The sequence below is a fragment of the Camelus ferus genome, chromosome X (assembly GCF_009834535.1).
Source record: "Camelus ferus isolate YT-003-E chromosome X, BCGSAC_Cfer_1.0, whole genome shotgun sequence".
Classification (NCBI taxonomy): Eukaryota; Metazoa; Chordata; class Mammalia; order Artiodactyla; family Camelidae; genus Camelus; species Camelus ferus.
In genome coordinates this window covers 20,727,701-20,741,657 of record NC_045732.1, presented here as the reverse complement: position 1 = coordinate 20,741,657, position 13,957 = coordinate 20,727,701, and the positions used below count along the sequence as shown (strand labels likewise).

General features: G+C 40.9%; 1 protein-coding gene across 1 annotated transcript in view; it reads left to right on the top strand.

Annotated features, from left to right (window-relative positions):
* The window catches only part of TXLNG (taxilin gamma), a 28,295-nt gene that overhangs the window by 1,110 nt on the left and 13,228 nt on the right, over positions 1-13,957 (top strand).

Here is a 13,957-nt window from a genome sequence, read left to right as displayed (position 1 = left end):
GTGGGAGCGGGAAGGGGTGCTTGGCGTGCTTGGCGGGGGCGCGCCAGGTATGACAGCCACGTGCAGCCGGCGCCGCGGGGCCCCGGGCACCAGGTGTTGCTGATCCCAGCCCCCGCCTACCGTGGGTTTCCCTTGTTCCCAGCCCTGGGCGCCGCCGTCTAGGTGCTGCCTGGGGTCGCGGGCTCGCCCTCCTCGCGCAGGGCAGGTGTGCAGGGCGCGTTGCGGGTGCGCCTGGGCGACGCGGGCTAGGCTGTTGCGCAGTAAGATAACCGCGCGGGAGTCGGGGCTGCGCTGCGCCCCCTTTCCCCCGCCCCCTGCTCTCCCCTCCACTACGCGGGCAGGCGAGCGGGACCGCTCGGCCCCCGGGACCCAGGCCCCGGAGCTCCTCTCTGGGAGCCACCGGCTTGGCTGCACGTGGGGCGGGCGATGGGGAGGCGATGCTGGAGGACCTGGGTTCCGGAGAGTTGCGAGCAGCATCGCAGAGAGCCGGTCTTCCCAATCCAGCCCTCCCTTCCCCTTGTCGCTCTTTATCCCTTCACCTTTCCTTTCCTTTTTTTTTTTTTTTACCCCCTTGGTGAGCGGAAACTTGAGCGCCTCCCCCACCTTGGCCTTTGGTCTCTCTTAATCTGGGAGTCAGGCTGGACCGTTCCCCTTGCCTTACTTGACTCACGTCAAGGAGTTTTCAGTGTCTCCCTGGATACAGGAAAATCAAGACCTTCAGAATGGGAGAATTCCACTTGTTCTGGAGTCAGTGGGTGGAGTTCGAAAAAGATTGCACAACGACCAGGGTACAGGGCTTTTGGGCCCAGGAATAGAGAAGTGAGGGGGAAAAGGGCTGGGAAGGTGGAAACCCCTCTTTCTCCTTGCAGTTGAACATATTGAAACGTTCAACTTGTTTGGACGTCCTGCTTGATCTGTCGGGGCTATTTAATATTACCTAATTAAGCATTTGAATACTGTTAAAGATCACTCCTGTGTCAACTTACGAAATAGTATTTTTCTAATGCGGTTCGTGAACTTGAAAAAGGAGAACAAAGGTTCCGTCTACCTCTGGGCAAAGTGTGAAGAGTTAGCTTTTGGGACCTATTTCTAAGGTCAGGTGTTTTCATGTCTCTCTGCATGAGGGTGTTACTACTTCTCAATTACCTCTTTCTCTCCCTCTCTTTGTACTCTAAAAGAAAGATCCAGCACTTGCAGAACTGAGAAAGAAGCTGTGGACCGAATGTACTCTAGGGATTCAACACCATCACTTTGGACACGGCACTTATTCCCTGAGGGTGGGGAGCCAATCTCAGTGTTTGATTTCATAGGACCCCCAGGGGAGGACTCTGAGAAAAAGTCACTGCAATTGAGGACATGAGTTACCTTTTTTGCCACTGGGATAAGGACAAAAAGTCTGAATTAGGAACTGAGCTTTAATCAACTATCATTTGAAACAACCAAGAGGTAATGACCCTTTGAGTAGCGCTCTGGTTAACAGCTGGATAAGAATAGCCCTGTGTGTCTCTACCATTTCATTTTTGTTGACTTACCTCAGGCACCTTTCTTTGCTCACGCTTTTCTAGGCATCTTGTTTTCTTTTGATTTCCTGTGACGTGGAATTGAAATACATGATTAAACCTTAGTTCTTGAATTTTCATTAAAAAAATTGGGTGACTGTCTTAGGTTTGCAGAAGTCAAGTTTATGTTATTTCCTTACGACCCTTCATTTTTTATTTCCTCTGGGTCACCAGCTTGAAAACATAGTCCTAATTCTAACTTGACCTCTGCCCTATTTTTCAGGAAGCAGAAATGATGTTTAACTAATCGGGTTGTTTTGAAAATACTGAAGGAATTCAAGGAAAAGCGACCGTTTTGCCACTATTGGGTTACATTATGGAACTTAAAGTGAGAAACAGTTGCAGATGGGCTGTGTTGCTTCCTGGTTATTTTAACCACCCTTCATTCACTCTTGACTTAGGGAATTGTGGCATTGTCTCACAACTACATCCATTTGAATGGTCTCTTGAGGTAACTTTTTTCTTTTAAAGTTGATGCTACAGTACATTTTTATTTTTGTTTTTATTTTTATTTTTTAAACGGAGGTACTGAGGATTGAACCTAGGACCTTGTGCATGCTAAGCACTCACTCTACTACTAAGATACACTCACCCCTCCCACCCCCCATTACAATACATTTCTATGGGGCTCTTGAATTTTAGACAAACTCTGCTGTTTGAGATGATAGCCACTAGCCACTTGTGGCTATTTAAATGTTAATTAAAATTAGATGAAATTAAAAATTCCATTCCTCAGTATACTAGGCATATTTCAAGTGTTTGATAGCCAATGTGGCTAGTGACTGCTGTATTAGAGCAGATCTAGAATATTTCCATCATTGCGTAAAGTTCTGTTGGACAATATTGGTCTAAAAAGATGGGATATTACATTGTCAAGTATTCCAGGCATTTTTAGAATGCCAAGCTCATTCATACTAATTCCTAAATCCCTATGTAGACTTTGTTTTACAAGGTTGAGTTTTTTTAAATTTTGTTTTAAAACCTTTTTTTTTTGAGCAGTTTTAAGTTTACCAGACAATGAATATAAATTGCAGAGTTCCCATCTATCCCCTCACATGTACCCCTTTCCCCTATTATTTATATCTTGCATTGGTGTGGTACATTTGTTAGAAATATTCTTATTAATTAAAGTCCATAATTTACATTAGGGTTCATTCTTGATATTTTACATTCTAAGAGTTTTGACAGATATATCGACTGCTACAGTATCATACAGAAGAGTTCACTGCCCTAAAAATTTAACTCATTCCTCCCTCTCTTCCCCCAAACTGATCTTTTTACAGACTCTATAGTTTTGCCTTTCCAGAATGTCTAAGATTGATTTTTTTCCCTTAAAGTTTTTCTTGGAGTGTTAAAAAGTATTTAACTACTATTAAATTTATTTTTAGGTCAAATAGGAAGGATGAAGATACATGGAACCTCTGCTCAGTCTTACATGTACATGGTGCCCCTTTAGTTTTTATGGCATATTTGCAGATAGATTAACTCTTTCAGTGTCATTCAGATGCTGTGGAGAAGGCTGGGCAGCTGTCATTGTCCTCATTTGCAGACGATAAATTGCTCAGCAAGGTCAGGTGATTTGCCTAAGGCGTGAAGTCGAACCTGGAATCCAGTACCCTTTCATCCACACTATGGTAATAAGTAGTGGGTAGTGGGCAAATAGTATGGGTTTGCTCAAGACTCCTGGCTCTCTGCCTTTTCCTAGCTGTGCAGCCTTGGGCAGGTTTCGCAATCCTTCTCAGCTTCAGTTGCATCACTGTGAAGAGGGGATGATGCTGACACCGACCACATAGGATTGTTGTGAAGTGTAAGAGTCAATGTGACACATTCAGCACTGTGCCAGGTGTGGCGAATTTTACTTGGTGTGCAGGGGATAGTATATGAAAGATTCATTTCTCTGTCTCCCAACCTTTGTATTCCCTTTTCCCAGAATCTCTCTGTGATAGCCATAACGAGGAGAAATCAGGTCAGGATGGAGCAAGAGTATGGGATGGGAAGAAACCATTTCATTACCTTTTCTTCCCATTTGTGGACTTGATGATGAATTTCCACTCTTCTGCCACAGAAATTAAGTAGTAAGAACCAAAGTGATCTTCCATTTGCAACAGTGTCATCTAATTCTTTTTAATAGGTGTTTTTGGAATACATTTTTTAAAATTGAAATATAGTTGATTAACAATGTTGTGCTAGTTTCTGGTGTACAGCATAGTGATCCAGTTCTACATATATGTACATACTCTTTTTCATTATGGGCTATTACAAGGTATTGAATATAGTTCCCTGTGCTATACAGTAGGACCTTGTTGTTTATCTGTTTTGTATATAGTAGTTTGTATCTGCTAATCCCAAACTCCTAGTTTATTCCCCACCCACCCACCCAGTGATCATTAACCCTGTCACTCTGTCAGCAAGCTTTGGTAAATTTTATTTTCATGAAGAACCAAACAGGCAAAGCAGTAATGAGAGCAGACCAGATACAGCAGTCCCTCCAGCAGTACCACTTTTCATCGATCATAATATACTACGTTGATATATTATGTTACTGGTAGGTGTTGTATATGATTTGGTGTCCTCTATATTGGTCTTGACTAGAGAAGTTTTGTTTAGAAATGTGTGCGCCAAATCCAGACTTTATAAAACAGTGTGTGTGATTTGCCTTTGTGTGAGATTCTTCACGGAAGGAGTCACTATAATAGATTTCTTTTCAATAAATAAGCTGCTCAGATTTTATACTTTTTAGAGAGTTGTGTTTCAAAGGAAAGGATTCCGAGTTCTCACTATTTCCTGCATTGTGCTAGGCACTTAAAATTGACATTCTATCTAATATTTCCTTATCTCTGCAGATATAGATAGGGCATCTGAAGCTCAGTCCAAAAGAAAACCTTGCTTAAATAGCACAGCTCAGAGTTGGTAAAGTTGGCCTTGAGCTGGTATTTAATTGTGTAATTGATAATACAACTGACGTACCCTACTCCACGCGCAGATTCTGTCACCTGGGAAGTTCTAACCCAACATCCCAAAGAAATCCCTTTGCCTCTTTCTTCCTCCCCTTCCCGCCCCCTTCCTCCTCAGTTCCTGTTTGTTTGGTTCTGTTGTGATTATCAGTAACTTTAAGTTAGTATAATGAATGTAACAGTAAAGTGTATAAAGTGAAATATCAGCTTAATACAGTATTCATCAACATTGAGAATTAGCTACGGTTAAATTTTTCCCAAGTGGAGCGTTTCTAGAAGAGGATAAAAATAGGCCAGATGACCCTTTAAGGGTTTGAACCTGGAGTATATTTTTATGATTTACTTTATTTCCTAGTTGAAATTCTCTTGTTGCTTATAACTACTTAAATGTTCTTGAAGGAAAAGATATTTTAAATGACCAGTGTTGTCCTCTTATCATCACCCACCTCCCACTCTGCGACTGTCATGAGTAATATTGCTAAACTATCACTTTTTCATTTTTCTGTTTTTCCTTGTCTCAGGTCAAAGTAGGATGGTTTGGTGAGGAAGAGGTACAGTTGCTTAGAAACATGTTTCTTTAAGGATTTTTTGAATTGACATGTGGGCAATATTAAAAGTAAGAATGTAGGCATTTTGCATAATTTGTAAATTGTATCTTTATTCAGATATTATAAACAGTTCTGCAACATGCTAGCAATATATATTCATTGTATCTAATCTTCTTACAACTCTAGAAGGTAGGTCCTGTACATCCCTGGTTTACAGATCGGGAAACTGAGAGGTTGATCTCCCCATGGCCACCCAGGAGGTAGTAAGTGGTCTGTTCAGAGGCCGAGGTCTTTTGGCTCCAAAGGCATTACCCATATTCCATGTGTCTTGTGCTCTCTAAACACATTTCTCAAGGATAGTAAATGACAATGTGTTCCTTGTTGAATGTGAGTAGAACTTGGTGTTACGTAAAACGAGTATTAGTTTTTGCTGAATGAAAACAAATTTTAAAGGGTGGGGTTGGGCCATTGTGGGTATAGGAAAGTGGTTGTAATTCAGGAACCTGGGGAGTTTTGAGCCTTATATCTTTACTACCATTTGTTTCATTCCCTTAGGCCCTACGTTGACCTTAAGATACATCATTTTGGAGGTGTGCTGCCGTGTACCTTCCTGCAAAGTCACCTCCAAATGTAATTTGGATGAATTGAAAGTTTTAGAGGGAGCCTTTTAAACCTCTCAAAGTCTACACAACACAGTGGTAACAAAAAGCTGAAGTGGCTGGGTTCAGTAGGACAAGTAAAAAGAGAAGGGTTGATGTTTCAGATGTGCATCATGATTGGTCCATGTGGAACTGAGGAAGGATGACTCCATAAAATTGGGACAGGGATGTTGCACTTAGATCACTCATAAAAAGTAGAGGACCATTTTCTTAAGAGTCTGTGACTTGAAGGTGCTGAATGTGTGGCTCAGCTCCTTCCCTTTGGCAAAATAGATCAAGCCCCAGCATAGTGCTGTAGCTTTGGGCATTAAAATCTTATTTCCTGACCCTTTTGCTGCCTAGATAGGTGTTTAGGCTAGTTCAGGTATCTCTCAGATTGCTGATAATCACTGAATTACAATTTTAGAGCTAGAAGTGATTTTGTAAATCATGGAGTCCAGCACCCTTCCTTTTAATAAAAGAAATGGCTATAGAAGTAAGTGTGAAATCTCATGCCATCATCCTTTGAGTAAAAGGCAAATGATGTATGCATACCATACAAATTATCCACTTACAGAGTACAGTTCACTGGTTTTAGTATATTTGGAGTTGTGTGACCATAACCACACCTGTTTATTTTTAACGTACCCTTGGAAGAACATACTCTTTGGAATATGTAGAGAAAGATAAGAGTTCAGTGTCTGCTTTCCAAGTGCTAGGTCTGTGACTGGACAAATTACTTAAAATTACCTGATCACTGAAGCTATTTGTTCATCATACCTGCCTTTAAGATAGTTCTGAGGGTTACGTGAGGGAATATATCAAGTACTGTTGGAGAAGCTTCTGAATGAACCACAGCAACAAAGAAAGGCCAAGGGAAAATGGTTTATACCAATTCTCCCTCACCACCCATGTGGTTATACTGTACGGTACACCAGTCACAGCCCAAAGGGAAAGGCTAATTTGTTCGGTGTGGTTGAACAGGAAGGCCCCGGCTCTCTCGTCTCTGTCCTCCCACCTGGCGTGTTCCCTGGGGATGAATCTGCTCGGCTCTGGGTGCCCAGACAGGGAGCCCTCGCGGACCGTGGCTGGACTGAGCTGGCCGAGTCCCTCGCTGTCCATGTTCCACCGCAGCCAGCACAGCAGTCCTCAAACTTTGTGGTTTCAGAATCTTTCTGCACACTTAAAAATGAGAATCCCAAGGAGTTTTCATTTAGTTGGGTTATACCTAATAATGCTTCCTATATTTTAGAAGTCAAAACAATTTTCAGATGATTATTCAATTGAAAAGATCAGCTGGTGGTGTACTAGTTGTCTATTGCTGTATAACTATCACCCCAAAACTTAGTGCTTGAAGCAGCATTTATGATCTCAGTTTCTGTCCATCAGAACTGGCTTAGCTGGGTCCTCTGCTTCCACCTCTGGTGGGCTGCTGTCATCCGAAGGCTTGTCTGGGAAGGGTCCACTTCCTAGCTCGCTCGGGTGGTTGTTGGCAGGATTCAATTCCTTGCAAGTTGTTGGACTGAGGCCTTGGTTCCTCATGAGCTCTTGTTGGCTGGAGGACTCCCTTGGTCCCTTGCCACGGGGTCCTTTCCATGGACACCTCACAGCATGGCTGCTGCTGCACCAGAGTAGCGAGGAGAGAGTGCCTGCGCAATGGCGGAGGAGGGGCAGTCCTTCATCACATCATCAAAGAAGTAATGTCCTCTCACTTTTGCCAAATTCTCTCTTCCTTAGAAGTTACTAGGTCTTGCCCACACTCAAGGGGAGGTGATTATACAAGGTCGTGGATACCTCGAGGATTGAGGATTGTTGGGGGCCTTGTCAGAAGCTGCCTTCTACACGTTCATGTAAATACTGTTGTAAAATTAAAAGTAGCTGATTTTCCAGATTAAGAGTTGAGAAGAGTGGCATTGTTTTACGTTTTTGCAGATTTCTTTAATGATTGAGTTAGTAGGAGACAGCTGAGTTCTGTCTCTGCTGCTGCTTCAGTCTGCGGCAGTGTGCCAGTTTAGGTGATGTGTATGAACAGTTTAGCCTCACACACATATGTAGCTGGAACAGGGCAGAATATTTTAATAGCCTTTTTAGATGATGGTGGAAATTCTTCGATACTACACCAAAACTTGGCAAGTAGTTGTTCTTGCAGGTTAGTTGCCAGTGTGGGATCTGAAACCCCATTGAACTTTTCGTAGTTTGAAAACTCTGGGTCTGTTTTGCACTTTGAATGGATGTTTTCTCCCATGCATCATTTTGTAACATCATCCGTTAGTCATTTGGAAAGTACTGATTTACTGAATTGTGTTGCTCTTCCAACTGTTAGCACGTTTTGTTTTACAATATCAAAATCTTGTTAATATCACCACTGATTTCCACAGAAAAGTCTTTTTAAGTATTGGGAAGCTCATGGTGGCAGATAGTTTTTAAAAACTCTAAATTTTGCTTGAAAACTCACTATTTTATCTTTGACAACAAACACTTTGAGTTGTTTGCCTTGAAGTGACAGGCTCACTTCACATATTTTGGAGAAAATGTCTGCCAGATACCCAAGTCTGAATACACACGCATAGACTGTCCTTCAAAGGACTACAAAAAGGTGATCCTTGAAAACGCTGCCAGTTGGGCTCATAATTCCAAGAGCTGCGTTAGTGCTTTTTCTCAAGATCCCCAGCATACTTTGTTGTGTAGCAGAAGTGCTCTGTGTCCTCACACAGAATAGAAAAAGATGTGTACTCAAGGGTTGAGATTTAATACAAATTAATAATTTTTTATTGCTTCCCCAAGGGCATTTTTAGGTGAACTGTCCCCACCCCCACCTTGAGTACATGGTATAGTGATGAAACCCATGACTCCTGATATATTTTGGTGCCACTGCCTTGATTTGTTCTAAGGAGTCAGAAGTGTTAGTCATGATAACGTTTGCACCATCAGTGTAGGTGTCAACACCTACACACCTATACACCAAAAAAGACAAATGCCATTTCAGTGTTACTATGAAATAGTTTTTGAGCCTGCAGACTACCTGGAAGGGTCCACAGAGTGTACTGGAGAACCACTGCCCTTTGATTTTATCAGAAGTGGGGTCTACTTTTTCTTGTTTCATCTTCCTCGGTACTGTTTTGCCAGAAGAGAATAGGTTTATTTTTCCTGGGCCTTTTCCTAAGACTTGTTTTGAGGAATATGGCATCCCAATTACTACTCAACTGCTTTATCTTGCTAATGGAGCGATTCAGTAATCCTAGCAATCAGAATATTTTTACAGTTAATTCCTGATGACCTGTATAAAGTTAAGTTTTATTTGCTAAAGGCTTGAACATTTGAAATCATGATTCATTGTATTTCTTTCTGCGGTAAAATACACATAACATAAAATTTACCGTTTTAACCATTTTTAGGTGTGCAGTTCTTTGGCATTGAGACATTCACAGTGCTGTGCAAGCTGTCCCACCATTCATCTCCAGAACTTTGTCACCTTCCCAGACTGAAACTCTGTCCTCCATCCACCCTGCCCCCAGCCCCTGGCAGCCACCATTCTGTTTTCTGTCTCTATGAAGTTGACTGCTTCAGGTATTTGATATTAGTGGAATCATACAATGTGTGTCCTTTTGTGTCTGGCTTTTTTCACTTAACGTGATGTCTACCAGGTTCATCTGTGTTGTAGCATGTGTCAGAATTTTCTTCCTTTTTAAGGCTGTATAATGTCCTAATGTATGTATATACAGGCACACCTTGGAGATAGCACAGGTTGGGTTCCAGACCACCGCAATAAAGCAAATAACCCAATAAAGTGAGTCATGTGGATTTTTTGGTTTCCTCGTGCATATAAAAGTTATGTTTACACGATACTGTAGTCTCTTAAGTGTGTAGTAGCATTATGTCTAAAAAATAATGTACATACCTTGATTAAATAACACTTCATTGCTAAAAAAATGCTAATCATTATCTGACAATGCAGGGTCGCCACGCACACCTTCAATTTGTAAAAACAAAACAAAACAAAAAAACCCCAAAACAATATCTGCGAAGTGCAACAAAGTGAAGCATGATAAAACAAGGTCTGCCTGTATGCACCACATTTCCTTCACCAGCTTATCCATCGATGGACATTTGGATATTTCAGTGTTTCTTAACTTTAGATGTCACTCTTGAGGACCTTCCCCATAGAAGCATTACGTCCATACCAGGCTGAGTGCATGTAGGGCTCAGATAATGGCTTTCTTCTCCCTCCCTCCCTTCCTACTTTGCTTCCTTGTTTATCTGTATAATGGAAAAATATTCTCACTATCTTAGAATTGTAAGGCTAAATTAAATAATGTATTTTTAAATATCTGGCACATAGCAGTTAGTAAATGTTAGGTTTTTTCCTCCCTCCCTTCACTCGGAACTTTTCCTCATACATACTCTGTTAACGTAACCCTCTTTTGTGTATCCCATATGTCTCAAACAGTAGGCTTTACTATTTACCATCTGATTGTACTTGGAAAGAGTTCATTATCCATGACTAAATTTTTTTTTTTAAACTGGTAAAGCAATTTGGCAGATATCCTAGCCATGGTTATAAATTGAGGCCAAGTTTAAATGAGATATTTCAATTTTCAGAATTGTTTTAAGAAGGAAATAAGCCAGAATGGCTACAAAAATTCATGCTTAGGGAAAAGAATTGGGGAAAAAAAAAAGAATAGAGATATATACATATGTATACGTATAACCAAATCACTTTGCTGTACACCTGAAACTAGCACAATATTGTTAATCAACTATACTTCAATTAAAAAAAAATCATGTTTAGTAGATCCTACTCCCACAATAATCCAGTAGAGGATGTAGTGTAAAGATTGGGGGGGACAGATACAGAGGTCCATAGAGCAGGGAAAAGAGAGAAGATGACATGAACTGCTTCGAGACAAACTCCTGCAGGTCTTTAGGCTCGAAGGTTGGTATGTGGTGGAATAGTGGAAAAAATATAATAATATTTTTTATAATACTGTACATGGCGAACAGTTTTAGGAATATATAGAAAAATTTTCTTTGTATACTGGCTTCTGTACCAATACATTTTTGTTTATACTGATGTGTTCATCCTGGACCAGATGTTTCTTTTTCCCTACTTAATTATACCTTGGAGATCTGTCCGTAGTGACATGGCTCTGCCTTATTCTTTTGAATAGCTGCCTTGTTTTACCTTGTGTGGATGACCATTATTTATTTAACCAGTTCCTTACTGGTAGACATCCCGGTAGTTGTGCGTGGTAACAAGCGGTGGTTTGCTGAATAGCCTTTGCCCTTGAGTGAGAATATCTGTGGGATAAACTACAGTGGAGTCGCTGGTGAAAATGAAAGTGCATTCAGACGTTGAGAAATGTTGCTAAATACCTCTGCAAAACCAACACCCTGCCAGTAGACTTCCCAGGACTGTACTGAAGGACCTGTTTGCCCACATGAAGGGTTTTTTAAAAATCATTCTTCTAAATCTGGTTGGTAAAAGATAGTGTATTACTTTGATTTGCATTTTATTTGTATTTCTTCAATTATGAAGGAGGTTGAACACACTTTTGTATGTTGGGCATTTTTAGTTCTTTAACAATGATCTACTTATTCACAAACCCTTGAAAATTGAGTCTCTGACTCATTTGAAACCCTTATGAACGTAGTCTTTTGGCTAGTCCAAAGTTATCGATTGTTATTTAGTAAATTGATCTCTTCTTTAAAAAGTAAAATAGCTTCTCACTTGTCTGATTTCCTGAGAAAGGCCTTTTCCACTTGCTAAGGTTATGAAAAAATTTTTACTTAGAACTTCTAATTCTTTGTTGGTTTCATTTTTCATGTTTCAATCTTGATATATCTGGAGGGGTGAGACAGCTTATCACTTTTTACCCCCATAAGGCTTGGGAGATATCTCAGATTGTTTAGTTCCTTTACCAATTTGATATGACACTGTTTTTAATATAGTAAATTCCCATATATGGGTCTATGTGGCCTGTTTCTGAAGACAGTGCTATATAATTAGGAAGTCTCAGACAAGTATTCCATATCTGAAATAAAAATGAGATCTCACGTTTAGGAGTTTATATTTTGAGATATTAAGAAATTATTGTCTTAAAGAATATAGGCGTATCATAGAAACAAGTACAGCAGAACTTAATTATATCATTTTATCTGTTAAAAATAAAAACCCTTCCATTTCATTCCTTTGTTCTAACACAGTAAGACAGACTATTTAAGGAGGCATTGAGTTATGGAATACATATTTTAAAACTTTGGTCTAAAATGATTAAAACACAATTTTGAGATGAATGATAAAGTGTTAGCTGTGTGAAAAACTTTGCTATCCAGAATGATTTAAAATAGCCTTAGTATATAGACCATTTTAAGTGATGTTTAAAGCTGAAGCCACTTTTCTAGTTTAACAAGCACGTGAACCCACCAACTCCATCCATCCATTTTAAAAAATAATACAAAAACATATGAAAATGGTAGGTTTGTAAAATTTGTATTTGGAAATGTGAAAGCCCCTCAAAATACTGGAAATGTTTAGGAGAGAGGTTCACATTTCCAAAATCAATCAAGGCCTATAGCAGACATGCCGAGAGCAGAGAGCGTCTTTGGTGTCCTGGGTACTAACCGCCCCGGCGCTGGCCCGCACGGGCCCGGGCAAGCACGCACCCTTGTCTTCACATTCCTGTTTGGCAGTTGATGACTCTTAGGGTAAGTTATTAGAAACACAGGGTTGAAGGGCTTTTTAGAGATAATTTAGCTTATCTGAAGACACAAAAAAGTAAAACAAAACAAAACAAAAAAACCCTAATACCTTAAATATAATCACTTAATATTATTTAAAGATATCCCTACCTCCAGATTAGTTCTGTCTCACCTCCTTAAATCCAGAGTTAATGACTGCTAAAAATTCTCCAGCTCTTCCCCAGTGTGCTCCTAAATTCATACTGGTACATCTAGCAACTTGTGTATTTTTAGACATTGAATTTCTTAAATTTGTTTTGTAACTGCCTGTTTGACTTTGAACTTCATTTTCCAAGGCTGCGGTGTGAACGGAGGGGAGTAGGGTAATGGTGGGAACATAGGGTCTTGAATTTGACAGACCTGGTTTTGAATTTTGCTGACCCCTTATACTGACTTTAATATGATCTTGGGCAAGTTACTTGAGCTCACTGAGTCTCACTTTCCTTTTCTGGGAAAAGTAAGGCCCACCTCTCAGTGGAGTGGAGAAGGTTAAATGGGGTAATGGGGCTTGTAGGTTCTGAAGGGTCCCTTTGCCTACTTTATAACAGACAGTGAAGACTAAGGATGCGGGGATGCAGCCATAGCTGCGGATCCAGGGAGTGGGATTTGACCAAACCTGGAGAGCCTGGAGATGGAGCTCCAGCCGCATGAGCACCTGACCAGCTTTTTAGGGAGCCAAGGATGTGTGGGGCCAGTTGACTCAAGACCGTCCTGAGTGCCAATGTCAACCACATGGCACAGATCCCGGGCCTGATGGACGATGTGGGTTTCAGGGCAAAGGTGATTGGAGCCGAGTTTGAAGAATTGTGTGCAGACTTACCTGACTGGGTGCTTAGCCCGTGCAGCAGGCCCTCCAGAGTGCCGAGAAGAATCTGAATGAGATCGAGCAGGTGATCCTGCTGGGTGGGGCCAATCGGGCCCCCATAATTCAGGAGGTGCTGCTGAAGGCTGTGGGCAAGGAGGAGCTAGGGATGCTAAGGACCTCAGCCCGGGGAAATGCATCAGTGTACACATCCTTCTCCGCTGCTCCCTCTGTGGGCCGCCCTGGCCCTTGGCAGGGCCCGAGTGATCTGCTCTCAGCACATGCCTGGCGCTGGTTACAGGGCATTCAAGCTGGTTTAAGCAGATGGTAGTTGAAATAATTAGGAAGTGAATGTGGGTGCTGGCTTTTTTGTTTTTTCTTTAGGCCAGTCTTAGTAAAAGAACAACCATCACTAAAAACATTTAAGCTCTTTAAACAAAATAAGCCAAAGAAATATGGTTCTTTAGCTTCAACAGTATTTGAAGGAGCATCAGTGAAAGTCTTGCACTTTAAAATTATTCATCTTTCTCTCTATTCACAGAGTAAAAGGGAAAGAAGCTTACATTTTTTTAGGCTTTTAGTTCCCATGCAATCTTAGTTTCAAATGTATTGATTCAAAAAGCTGTTACAAGTAGTAGGTGAATACAGAGTGTTCATGTTTGTTTGTAAGAATTTCTATAATAGTTATTCTTTGTTCCTAGAATTAATTGTTGATAAA